Below are 13063 nucleotides of genomic sequence, written 5' to 3' on the forward strand. Positions count from 1 at the left end.
GATTTAATTTATTTTTGTCTATTCCAATATGTAATGATGGTATTCAATGACACAAGTCTGTGTTCTAGAAAGAGTGATCTGGAGTCGCAGAGGTCCGATAATATCAGCTTTAATGCAGCAGTTGGAAATCAACAAGTACAGAGCTCTGGGGTTGTCTACGTTTTCCTACCCACAACAGAGTTTGGGTTGGTTCAAGAAGTCCAACTGGCTATCTGTCCCTGCCCCAGCATATATTATACAGTGCAGTAAAACAAAAACACAAGAAGAGGGTTGAGCTTGTTCTCCTGTGCAGCAGGGAGTTGTTCTTGCCTACGCGTCCCACCTGCTCGGGTGCCGTCTCCACCCGGTTTCAAGGTTGTTTCTGAAAATGAAGAGATAGAGACACAAAATACAGCCTTTTTCCCACACTCTGTGGTCGAAACTCGTCTGGATTGTTCCTCTTTCTCCGCCCGCACCTATGACTCCGCCCGCCCTGTGTGAGACACAATGTTTAAGCCTGAGCACACTTCTAAGTTCATAAGACAGAACTTTAATAAGCACAATGCATAACTTTAATAAGCACAATATATTCTTTACTCCCTCTTTTGATCTCTGAAAACACCAGAGATCAATCAACATAGCCCGGACCAACCACCGTCTCCTCGTCCTGGTCAGCCAGCCCCAGCAACGGCATTTGGAACCCCGTCTTTGGGTTCTCCACAGCCGAGACAATGATCCGGTGGCACAGGGACCTGATACACGGGATACAGCAACAATCATGTTGATATTGATATAGCACACTCTTAAGTAAAATAGCGGAAACCTTCTTAGTCCAGTACAATTCTAGTGTGGTCAAGCAGTATCACTCTTGACCTAGTCGTAACCCTCTCTTCCGGACTCTCACATTCGTAGCAATAGCAAACGGTTCACTGGCCCTCCTGTCCCTTCTCCACCAACTCCTGCAACGTACGACTGGATTCTGGAGCAGCACAACACATGCTCCAGTGGTACCACGTACTTCCTTTCCCCAGCACCCTTAGGGCGTGCAAGGTTCTCTCGATGACCTTGAATGGTCCTGTCCATAAATGTACAACAGGCTTCCCCGAACATCTGATGATGTATTGGGGCAGGTGGGGCAGGGTCTCCAATGGGAAGGGGTAGATCATCCAGTGAAAAAGGGGGGGACAGGGTCTCCAGGGGGAATGGGGCCTTAGAACAGGGGTTGTATATCCAAAGGTAGTCAGACCCGCCGGTCTGACTCGTCCTGAAGCAGAAAAGAGTTACAGTCCCAGCATCCAGTGTGCGAATTACGGGGGGGTTTGGGGGGTCTGACCCCCCCAATTAAGGCTCGGACCCCCTAAAAGAGGTAAAAACCAAAGGTCAGGGGGGTCGATACATTTATATATAGTTCTTACCTGTAATCGTAAATATTACAATATGTTTACCATATTCATTCAGTAACAGGTTGGCGATACACAGAAATGTTGACTTTATGGCAGGGAATATCACACACAGTATTACACTGACTGCCATCTAGTCAAAATTCACTCAATAAACACAGCGCGAGTGACAAGTGCCCAATACAACTCAAGAAACAGCGCCAGTGACCAGACAGTGTGCTGGTTCAATCACCTCAGTGCACCCACCAACTTAAAAGATAGCTATCGCTAGCTCTGTATCAAGCAATATACTGTAGCTTAATTTATCTGTCTCATTGCTTGTCAGAATCTGGAGAGATTTCCAACTACCGTATTTTGTGATGAACAGTCACAGTCACAGAGATATGTTCCTCTGGTAGTTTTGTAAAGATCAACTTTTTTATTTCAGAAAGAAATGTCTACAATAGTATTTGTAGTTTTAGTAGTGCGTGTGTGTGTGCCATTGCTGTTTACTTGGTTGTGGCGGCGGCAGGGGTGAACATTGTTCCGGAGGCGGGGCGGGGGGGGGGGGCACTGAGTTGACCCCCCCGATTGTCATTGTATAATTCGCACACTGCCAGCATCACCTTATCTCCCATGATCAAGCAGTAACTGAGTCAAATGAGATGCGAACAGTCAAACACCAATGATTAAACACAGATATTGAAATCAAGAACCCATTTGAGGATTTAAAGTGGATATTTTTAAAGTTCAAATAAATCCCTCCTTTCACACCCTTTTAGGGTGTGACAACAAACACAAATTTAAAAATATCCCATTACTGATTACACAATGTTGACATACAAATCAACAATAATGATGAGACTATGCAGCGTTATGGCCAAGTGGTGTGGACACACTGGACACAGTGGGAAAACCCTAATGATGTTATAGGGGAAAACCCACCGTCACTCCACAGAGTGGACATTCGACATCCATGTATCCACGGCAGACCTGGACATACTCACAGGCCTCCTTCACCACATACATACAACTTTAGCCAAGCTTTTTAGAATTGTAATATAGAAAAAATAAAAGAAATTATCAAAAGAAATGTAATTCAAAATGTAACCGTCAAACCAATCTCCTGGTTTAACTCCTCCACTCTTTGGTTTACAGCTTCACCTGGAACAGAATTTAGCAGAAGATGTCTCTTTTCTAGTTAGCATTTTTTTATTAAATTGGTTAACCATTTGATTCGCCTATTCATCAGGCTATGTGAAAGGTTTAAGTTGTGGTATTGCATATGATCTCCAATAAATCAATTCAAATGGTGTTATGCATCTGGTATAGGACTGGCAAAGACTTCAATTCACATAGTAAACATACTGTATCTATAATTACCAGGCAGTATTTTCCCCTTCACATTTCTTTAGTTCACTAAAGTTAATGCCTATCATGTTTGCACAAATAGGGTATGCTAAAAAAGTTTTTTCTAAAAGTTTTCTTGAATAATTTTTAAATCCATATGCTATAAACACTCTTTCGTTATCTCCATCCCTCCTGTTTGAGACATGATTCATCCCATTCATGCAAACTGACGTTGTATCCTTGGGCAAGGCACTTCACCCTACTTGCCTCGGGGGAATGTCCCTGTACTTACTGTAAGTCGCTCTGGATAAGAGTGTCTGCTAAATGACTAAATGTAACATAAAGTCCTCTTGTGACTATTTTACCAAATCACATCTATTTTTATCAAAGATATGATAAAAACAATTTTCATTACATTACAGAATCCATATGCTTCTTAAATGAAATATAGACCAAATAATGTTCTTAATGTAGCTATTAACCAAACATTTTTCCCCTCTTCATGCACTAATACCATTTATTAATACAACATTATCACAGCCTAACTGTTTATCCCCCCCTCCTTGAGTCACCACCTTACCGCGGTGGAGGGGTTTGCGTGTCCTAATGATCCTGAAAGCTATGTTGTCGGGGGCTTTATGCCCCTGGTAGGGTCACCCAAGGCAAACAGGTTCCAGGCGAAGGATCAGACAAAGCGTGGCTCAAAAAACTACCATGAAGAAAACAAACAATGGTTCTCAGTTGCCCCTGCCCGGAAGCGGGTCACCGGGCCCCCCCCCTGGAGCCAGGCCCGGGGGTGGGGCTTGATGGCGAGCGCCTGGTGGCGGGCCTTTTCCCATGGGGCAGCCCGACCGGGCAGCCCGACCGGGTTGGCTCACCATCCGCAGGAGGGGTCATGGGGGTCGGGTGCAGTGCGAGACGGGCGGCGGCCGAAGGCGGGGGCCTTGGCGGTCCGATCCTCGGCTGCAGAAGCTAGCTCTAGGGACGTGGAACGTCACCTCGCTGGCGGGAAAGGAGCCGGAGCTGGTGCGCAAGGTAGAGAATTTCCGGCTAGATATAGTTGGCCTCGCCTCGACGCACAGCATCGGCTCCGGAACCAGTCTCCTTGAGAGGGGCTGGACTCTCTTCCACTCTGGAGTTGCCCTCGGTGAGAGGCGTTGAGCTGGGGTGGGAATACTTGTTTCCCCTCGGTTCGGCGCCTGTACGTTGGGGTTCACCCCGGTGGACGAGAGGGTAGCCTCCCTCCGCCTTCGGGTGGGGGGACGGGTCCTCACTGTTGTTTGTGCTTATGCACCAAATGGCAGTGCAGAGTACCCACCCTTCTTGGAGTCTCTGGGAGGGGTGCTGGAAAGCGCTCCTCCCAGAGATTCCCTCGTCCTCCTGGGGGACTTCAATGCTCATGTGGGCAATGACAGTGAGACCTGGAGGGGCGTGATTGGGAGGAACGGCCCTCCCAATCCGAACCCGAGCGGTGTTTTGTTGTTGGACTTCTGTGCTAGACACGGATTGTTCATAACGAACACCATGTTCAAGCATAAGGGTGTCCATATGTGCACTTGGCACCAGGACACCCGAGGTCTCAGTTCGATGATAGACTTTGTAGTCGTGTCGTCGGATCTGAGGCCGAATGTCTTGGACACTCGGGTGAGGAGAGGGGCGGAGCTGTCAACTGATCACCACCTGGTGGTGAGTTGGCTACGATGGTGGGGGAAGACGCCGGTCAGGCCTGGCAGGCCCAAACGTAATGTGAGGGTCTGCTGGGAACGGCTGGCAGAATCCCCTGTCAGAAGGAGCTTCAACTCCCACCTCCGGGAGAGCTTCGATCATGTCTCGGGTGGGGCCGGGGACATTGAGTCCGAATGGGCCATGTTCCGGGCCTCCATTGTTGAGGCGGCTGACCGGAGCTGCGGACGCAAGGCGGTTGGTGCATGTCGCGGCGGCAACCCTCGGACCCGGTGGTGGACGCCGGAGGTGAGGGAAGCCGTCAAGCTGAAGAAGGAGGCCTATCGGACTTTGTTGGCTGGTAGGACTCCAGAGGCAGCTGATGTGTACCAGCAGGCCAAGCGGAATGCGGCTTTGGCGGTCACGGAGGCAAAAACCCGGGAGTGGGAGGAGTTCGGCGAGGCCATGGAGAATGACTTCCGAACGGCTTCGAAAAGGTTCTGGACCACCATCCGGCAACTCAGGAGGGGGAAGCAGTGCACTGTCAACGCTGTATATGGTGGGGATGGTGCGCTGCTGACCTCGATGGGGGACGTCCTGGATCGGTGGAAGGAATACTTTGAAGACCTCCTTAATCCCACCAACACGCGTTCCGACGTGGAGGCAGAGTCTGGGGACATTGGGGGGGGCCCTTCTATCTCTGGGGCTGAGGTCGCCGAGGTGGTTGAAAAGCTCCGCGGTGGCAAGGCCCCTGGGGTGGATGAGGTCCGCCCGGAGTTCCTTAAGGCTCTGGATGTTGTAGGGCTGTCTTGGTTGACACGACTCTGCAACATCGCGTGGACATCGGGGACAGTGCCTCTGGACTGGCAGACCGGGGTGGTGGTTCCCCTCTTTAAAAAGGGGGACCGGAGGGTGTGCTCCAACTTTAGGGGGATCACACTCCTCAGCCTCCCTGGGAAAGTCTATTCAGGGGTGCTGGAGAGGAGGGTCCGTCGGATTGTCGAACCTCGGATTCAGTAGGAGCAATGTGGTTTTCGTCCTGGCCGTGGAACTGTGGACCAGCTCTATACCCTCGGCAGGGTTCTGGAGGGTGCATGGGAGTTCGCCCAACCAGTCTACACATGTTTTGTGGATTTGGAAAAGGCGTTCGACCGTGTCCCTCTGGGGCTCATGTGGGGGGTGCTCCGGGAGTACGGGGTACCGGACTCCCTGATCGGGGCTGTTTGGTCCCTGTACGACTGGTGCCAGAGCTTGGTCCGCATTGCCGGTAGTAAGTCGAACTTGTTCCCGGTGAGGGTTGGACTCAGCCAGGGCTGCCCTTTGTCACCGATTCTGTTCATAACTTATATGGACAGAATTTCTAGGCGCAGCCAGGGCGTTGAGGGGGTCCGGTTTGGTGACCTCAGGATCGGGTCGCTGCTTTTTGCGGATGATGTGGTCCTGTTGGCTTCATCGGGCCGTGACCTCCAGCTCTCACTGGAGCGGTTCGCAACCGAATGCGAAGCGGCTGGGATGGGAATCAGCACCTCCAAATCTGAGGCCATGGTTATCGACCGGAAAAAGGTGGAGTGCAATCTCCGGGTCGGGGAGGAGATCTTGTCCCAAGCGGAGGAGTTCAAGTATCTCAGGGTCTTGTTCACGAGTGAGGGAAGGATGGAGCGTGAGATCGACAGGCGGATCGGTGCGGCGTCCACAGTGATGCGGGCTCTGCATCGGTCCGTCGTGGTGAAGAAGGAGCTGAGTCAAAAGGTGAAGCTCTCTATTTACCAGTCGATCTACGTTCCTACCCTCACCTATGGTCACGAACTGTGGGTAGTGACCGAAAGAACGAGATTGCGAATACAAGCGGACGAAATGAGTTTTCTCCGCAGGGTGTGATAAAACTGTCAAATAAAACTTAAAACCAAATTACAATTAAACTCCAAATAAAAATACATTTAGTTTTTTCTCTTGCTCATTTTTAACCAAATTACATCTAATACCTCTGGGATCACCTTTGTAAGATCTCAAGTAACGGTACTCTTTTAGCCCCCACCTTTCTCCATCTCTCCTCTGGATTTCTGTAACTTCTTGGTCAAAGAAAAAAACCACACCACGGCCTTAGAAAAGCATTTTATTTCCCAGTGTCCTCTCTTGCCACACTCTTCCCAGTGTCCTCTCTTGTCCTCACTTGCCACACAGATTCCATGGCTGGGCATTTGGTTGCATTTTTGTGCCTTTCTTTACCAACGGCACTTGTAGTCCCCTGCGTTGTTCTGCTGCGGCCTTTCGCTCCCCTCGGCCTGCGGTCTTCTTCCTTTCTTTGCCTGTCCTCTTCGTTCCACTGCTTGCACGCTGAGGGATGTTTGTTGCTCTTGTTGTGTTATCTGTTCTGCTACTTCTTTGGTTTGCCTCGCCATTAGCACTGCTTCTTCCAGCGTGAGGTCTGCCCTCAACTGTAGCCTTCTGGACAATTCTTTATCCCGTATTCCAACAACAAGTCTATCTCTAATGTGTTAATTTTTCTTTTCGCCAAAATCACAATTTTCACTCAATTCGTGCAGTGCTCGAATGAACATTTCCGACGTTTCGCCTGGCTTTTGATGTCTCTGATGAAAGCATGCTCTCACGTGAATTATGTTTCTTTTTGGTATGAAATATTCATTAAACTTCTCTAGCACTATCTCATAATCATCATCCTCTTCTTCCTCCGCGAAGGCGAATGTCTTGAATATATTTTCGGCCTCATTGCCCATAGCATAAATGAGTGTGCTAACCTGAACGTCACCTTCTTCATAGCTTAGCTTTGTCGCCGACCTGAATCGTGTGAACCTCTGTCTCCACGCAGGCCACTCTCCCAGCTTCTCAAAGTTGAAGTTTTGTGGTGGTTTAAACTTCGCCATCGCGTTGAGTCTTCCTCAGAATACTTCTGACACCATGTCAAATGAAACTGCTGGCGAAAACAGTCTATTTCAACTCCTTTGGATGTTCGTTTATCAACGATCGCTAACAGCATGCATACACTTTATCACATGTCATGAACTCCATACCAACTGGCAACTTCCTACTTCTAGCCACTAGGCTGCCTCGCAGCTCACTCATTGATTGGCTACTGAAGTGGCGCATGCATATTAGGTATCCTATGCGATACCTTGACACTGACAAATAACGCACTACCAGCGCGGTATGTAACTTTGTTTGATCCTGGCTGCCTACTGTTGTGTGGAAACAGCTTAGGAATTGTTACTGCCACTGGTCCATTGGGGACAAATTGGTTGTTGGTACGTGCGCGCTACATTCATCAGAAGCTCGGATCATTATTTATTGGCTTGGCGCTGTGGTCCGCTTGGGCAGTGGATTCATGTGTTGCTGGATCGTAGGAAGTGGACGTCCTTCATGACAGCGTGGTCGAAGCGGAATCAAACGTTGTTTCTTGGCTAGATGCTTGGACGCAATCATCGTACAAATATCATTCAGGGAAATGCCAATGATGAGTGAATCAAAGGCTGGTTCGGACGTCATTGACTCTGGAATGGAAGGAAAAAAGAGACAACTCATTTACAAGGCTTTGGAAGGACTACTACATAAACTTCAGAAGGACCGGCAAGCAAACGTTAACAAAATCAAAGCTCTCATCCACTCTACAAAGGATTTGATGCAAACGGATGATAACTCTTCAATTGTACGATCACAACTGGAAAAGATAATACTATTGTTAGGGTTCCTCCGGTAGGAGGGAACCTATTGTTTTTGTTAGTATTCCTATTATTATTATTATTTCCTCTTCTCCATGAAATGTTTCAATAGCTCAAAAAGTCCTCAACCCAATTTTTTCAAATTTGGACCAGTGATACAACAGGTCACTCACTACTCCCAGACGGCTAGTGGTCCACGTACGCTCATAGGTGGCGCTATAAGCCACGCCCAAATTCTACGTGATTTCCCCAGCGCCCCATTTCTCCAAAATGCCTGAAAATTGGTGTACATCCCTTATTTCTCATGGGGAACAAAAAAGCCTCAAGGACCCATAAGGTCCGCCATGATGGATTTTCCTGTACAGTGACATTTTGCAAAAGCCTTCAAAACTGGTCTCCTCTTAAACCAAAGGTCCAATTGACTTGAAATGTTATACAGATGTGTAGAACTGATGTTATCAAAACGTTATGAATCAACGGAAATGAATCAAATACAAAATGGCTGAAAGATGTGTATTTATGTAAATGTCCACATTGCCTCAATTTATTTGTGTCAATAAATCAAATATAATTTTGACGTATGGTTTTTCAAACCTAATAGGGTTCAAGCTGACATCACTCTGAAGTACCATAAACAATTTCACCTTGGTATGTCAAAATATGATTGAATTAAAGCTGTTTCAACTTTTACTGAATATAACAACGCTTACCACAGGAGAAACAACTTGGGGAGTCAGGTGGCTGAGCGGTTAGGGAGTCGGGCTAGTAATCTGAAGGTTACCGGTTCGATTCCTGGCTGTGCAAAATAACGTTGTGTCCTTGGGCAAGGCACTTCACCCTACTTGCCTCGGGGGGAATGTCCCTGTACTTACTGTAAGTCGCTCTGGATAAGAGCGTCTACTAAATGTAAACTTACTTTTTTATACAGTAACTAAACATGACAATATTCAACACTTAGAATAGCTCAATGGCCTGGGATGGTGACCTGCAAAGTATAAGGTCGTAGGCTAGAATGCAGCCACTATCTTTTGGCCTGTCATGATTTTGATTATCTGTTTAGTTAAACAGGATGACATCATTCTGAAATACCATGCGCAATTTCATGCAATTTCACCTTGAAATGTCAACCGTTTCTTAACCTTTGTCCCAAAGCTGACCAAAGCTAATAGTCTGCCTTTTCTATTCATACACTCTCAACAGTTGGTGTGTAGCAGAGAGGATAGAGAGACTGGCTTGGAACCTAATGCTCATGAGTTCAAATCCCCATTCAGCCTGTTGTTCTTGGCCAAACATGAAGTAGTTTTGCTCTCTTGTTGTCCAACTCTCGATCTTTATAATATTTTGCCATTTTGCGGAGGAACCCGCATCGCTGCTTGCAGCTATATTTTGAAGATGTAACCCTACAACAAACAGCAGTAATTCCCTTACTTCCTGAAGAAGAAAAGGAAAAAAAGGGAATGGTTTGCACGCATCAAAGAATGCACCGCTGGATTTATTCACGGGACGGGATAAAGGAGCTGCTACGGAACAGGCAAGAACAGCTTACGCTTAAAGTTGAAATTGCAGCAGACAGGGCTAAGGTGAATGTGCTCAGAGGGTCTTCTAACCCAAGTGTCGTATCTAATGGCATGGAATCGTATTTTGAGAGAGGAAGACATGAAACACAAGCTCTCAATGCTGAAGCTGATTTATTCTTGCCTCTAAGCATTCAATGGGGTGGAGAAGGCCAGCCGGCAGGTGGCAACGCTGACCCTCACTTGATGGGAGCAGGATCTGAGGATGGGCATGGAGAGCGTAGACCTAGGTCCACATTGCTTAGCCATGCTGGGCCACAGGGTGCTTCACGGCGCCGAGGCGCGTAGCAGCGTTCTTTGAATGTGGCCTTGCACAGTGCAGGGGCAGCGACAAGAAGCAGCGAACAAGATCCCGTGTTTTCAATAATGGGATAACAAAATGAAATAACGGCTTTGTTAGCTCAGCAACAGTGTCTCTCATCTTTGCCTAAGAGAGAGATTGAGGTCTTTGATGGTGATCCTCTACAATATCAAACTTTTATAAGAGCTTTTGAACAAAGCATTGAAAGCAAAACTAACAATGCAAGAGACCGCTTACACTTCCTTGAACAGTAAACCAGGGGACAGCCAAGAGAGCTTGTTAGAAGCTGTCAGCATATGGCCTCTGATAAAGGACATGCCAAGGCCAAAGCTTTGTTACAAGAGCTTTTTGGAAACAAACAGAAGATGGCGACAGCCTACATGAACAAAGTTCTTTCATTGACATCAATAAAATCTGATGATACAAAGGCTCTGCAAGTATACAGTCTCTTTCTCAGAGGATGCTGCAACGCTATGGAAGAAATTCAGTACATGTCTGAGTTGGATATGCCCGCCAATATGTTAGCTGTTATAAAGAAACTGCCCTACAAACTAAGGGACAGATGGAGAACAGTAGCCTGTGAGCTGCAGGAAAGGCACAACCGCAGAGCTACATTTGCAGACATCGTCCACTTTATCGGAAGACAAGTGAGGATTGAATCCAATCCAGTGTTCGGGGACATAAAAGATACTCATGCGTTTACGGCAACAAGGACGTGACACAATTTAAGTCACCGCCGCATTATAAGGTGCAGAGGAGTAGCTTCGCAACTACCATGTTGGCTGTGGAGAAGAAAGAGGACACAGTAACTATAAGGATAGAGAGTGGTTCGTACACTGAGAATAAATGTTTGTTCTGTGATGGTGGACATGCATTGGAGTTGTGCCCTCTATTGCAGAAGAAGGCACATAGCGAGAAGATTGGCTTCTTAAAGGAAGGTGGTGTGTGTTTCGGCCGCCTGTGCATTGGGCACAGGCGGCCCAATGCACAGATCTTTTGCTTCAAAGACATTACATCTCAGATGTAAAGTATGCAGTCAAAAGCATCCCAGCATTCTTCATATCTTCCAAAGGGGGAACGAAAGATATGCAGAACGACCAAAACACCAAGCTGAGGCAGCAAAGAGCAGTGCCACAATCGTTGTTCAAACCAGTGGTCTTACTGGGGCCGGTGACCATAACTGCAAACTTTCCATAGTACCTGTGCAAGTCAAATCCAAAAAAGGACAAGACAGTGCATATTTATGCTTTCCTAGACCATGGGAGCACAGCATCGTTCTGTTCAGTGGGACTAATGAATAAGCTAAATCTCTCTGGAAGAAGATCAAGCATTTTCTTGCAGACTATGGGCCAGGAGAAGATCGTGGAAACCCACATAGTTCCTGATCTACTAGTACCTGGATTAGGCAGTGACTGTTACTGTGAGCTACCCAACACGTACACACAGAAGACTATGCCAGTGAACAGAGGTAATATTCCTCGGCAGGAAGATACTTACAGATGGCCTCATCTGAGACATGTTCTTATACCTGTAATTGATTCAGAGATTGAGCTGTTAATCGTCTCAAATGTGCCTAAGGCATTGGAACCTTTGGAAGTCATCCAAAGTGTAGATGACGGACCCTACGCTGTCAAAACAATTCTAGGATGGACTGTGAATGGACCTTTAGGTAGTGTTGTTTTTGGCGGCCCGTTTTAATTTTAGTTTTAGTCTAGTCTTTGTGTCAAGCTGTCATTTTAGTTTTTATTAGTTTTAGTCACGTTCATACTCTTTTTAGTCTAGTCAAGTTTCAGTCAACTAAAAGTCTCAGCATTTTAGTCTTATTTTAGTCTACGAAAACTGATGACATTTAGTCTAGTTTAAGTCAATTTTTAAATTTATTTTAGTGTCTTTTTAATCAAAACAGAAGTAGTCTGCAGTAGTCTCGGGAGGCATGTTAATACCAAAACCATTTGTTTAAATGCAGACGTCATCTTCAAAATGAGCGATATTGATAGACATCAAAAGCCATGAGGAAATTCAGAAGCAGCGAAAATGTGTTATTGAAAGTGATGATGACTAGACTAGAAACTATAGTTTGAATCACTTGTGTTACTGTAAATTAATGCCATTTTAGCTGAGCCGTGTTGTCCGTTTTCTATTGATCATTGTAACTTGAAGTTAGCAAGTAATTGGTTGCTGAAACACATTGTGTCGTGAGAAAATTTGAGAGCTGAACAAAACAACATGTTTTCTATTAACAATTACCATTTCTTTTCATTTACAAAATGAAAGGAGCGAAAAATGCCATATAATAAACAACTTACTAACCTCGACCGTTCGGCCACACTGAAATGTATTGAAACTTTGTTGCAGTGTTTCAGGTCGTTTTCACACCTGTAGTTCGTTTGCTTTGTTCCGATTCAGGGATTCATATGATAAAATGTTGCAGTTGCCCCTTTGTTCGGTTTGTGTTTACACTGCAACATTTAACAGCGGACTAAATCTTGTAAACAAACTCCACGCGCTAGCAAACTGTTCTCATTGGTCTGATTTTGATGTAGCTATAAATAAGCTCTTTTGCTTTTTTTTTTAAGGTGTGGGGGAGTGGGGGTGAGTGAACCCGGTCGGGATATAGAAAGGGGTGCGTGGCCTAAAAAGTTTGGGAACCGCTGGTCTAAAATAAGGTAGGCCTATTCAAAGTAATGTTGTTTATGCCAAATTCAGTTCAGTGTGATTGCTATGTGAATGACAAAACTAGCTACAGTATTTGGCCAACAAAGGATGCTTAGTACACATGCGGTCAGTCAGGTAGGAACTAACCCACTTTACACTCTCTCCTACAAACAAATACACACACACAATACACACACTAGTCACACATATTAACCCACTTTACACTCTCTCACAAACACACATGCGAGTCACGATCAAGAGGAACAGCAGGGATTATCAAGAGAGGACTGCCAGTTTATGGACCTTGTTACAAAGTCAGCTAAACTAGTCGATGGCCAATATGAAATTGGCTTACCTTTGAGGAACAAGGAAATAAACATGCCTAACAATCGTAGGAAGGCGGAACAGCGTGCTTTAAACCTAAGGAGGAGGTTTAACAAAGATGCCTAATTTCCCATGGATTACTCTGTCTTTATGGATGATATGGTA

This window comes from Osmerus eperlanus, chromosome 13, assembly GCF_963692335.1.
Source record: "Osmerus eperlanus chromosome 13, fOsmEpe2.1, whole genome shotgun sequence".
In the NCBI taxonomy this organism is placed as follows: domain Eukaryota; kingdom Metazoa; phylum Chordata; class Actinopteri; order Osmeriformes; family Osmeridae; genus Osmerus; species Osmerus eperlanus.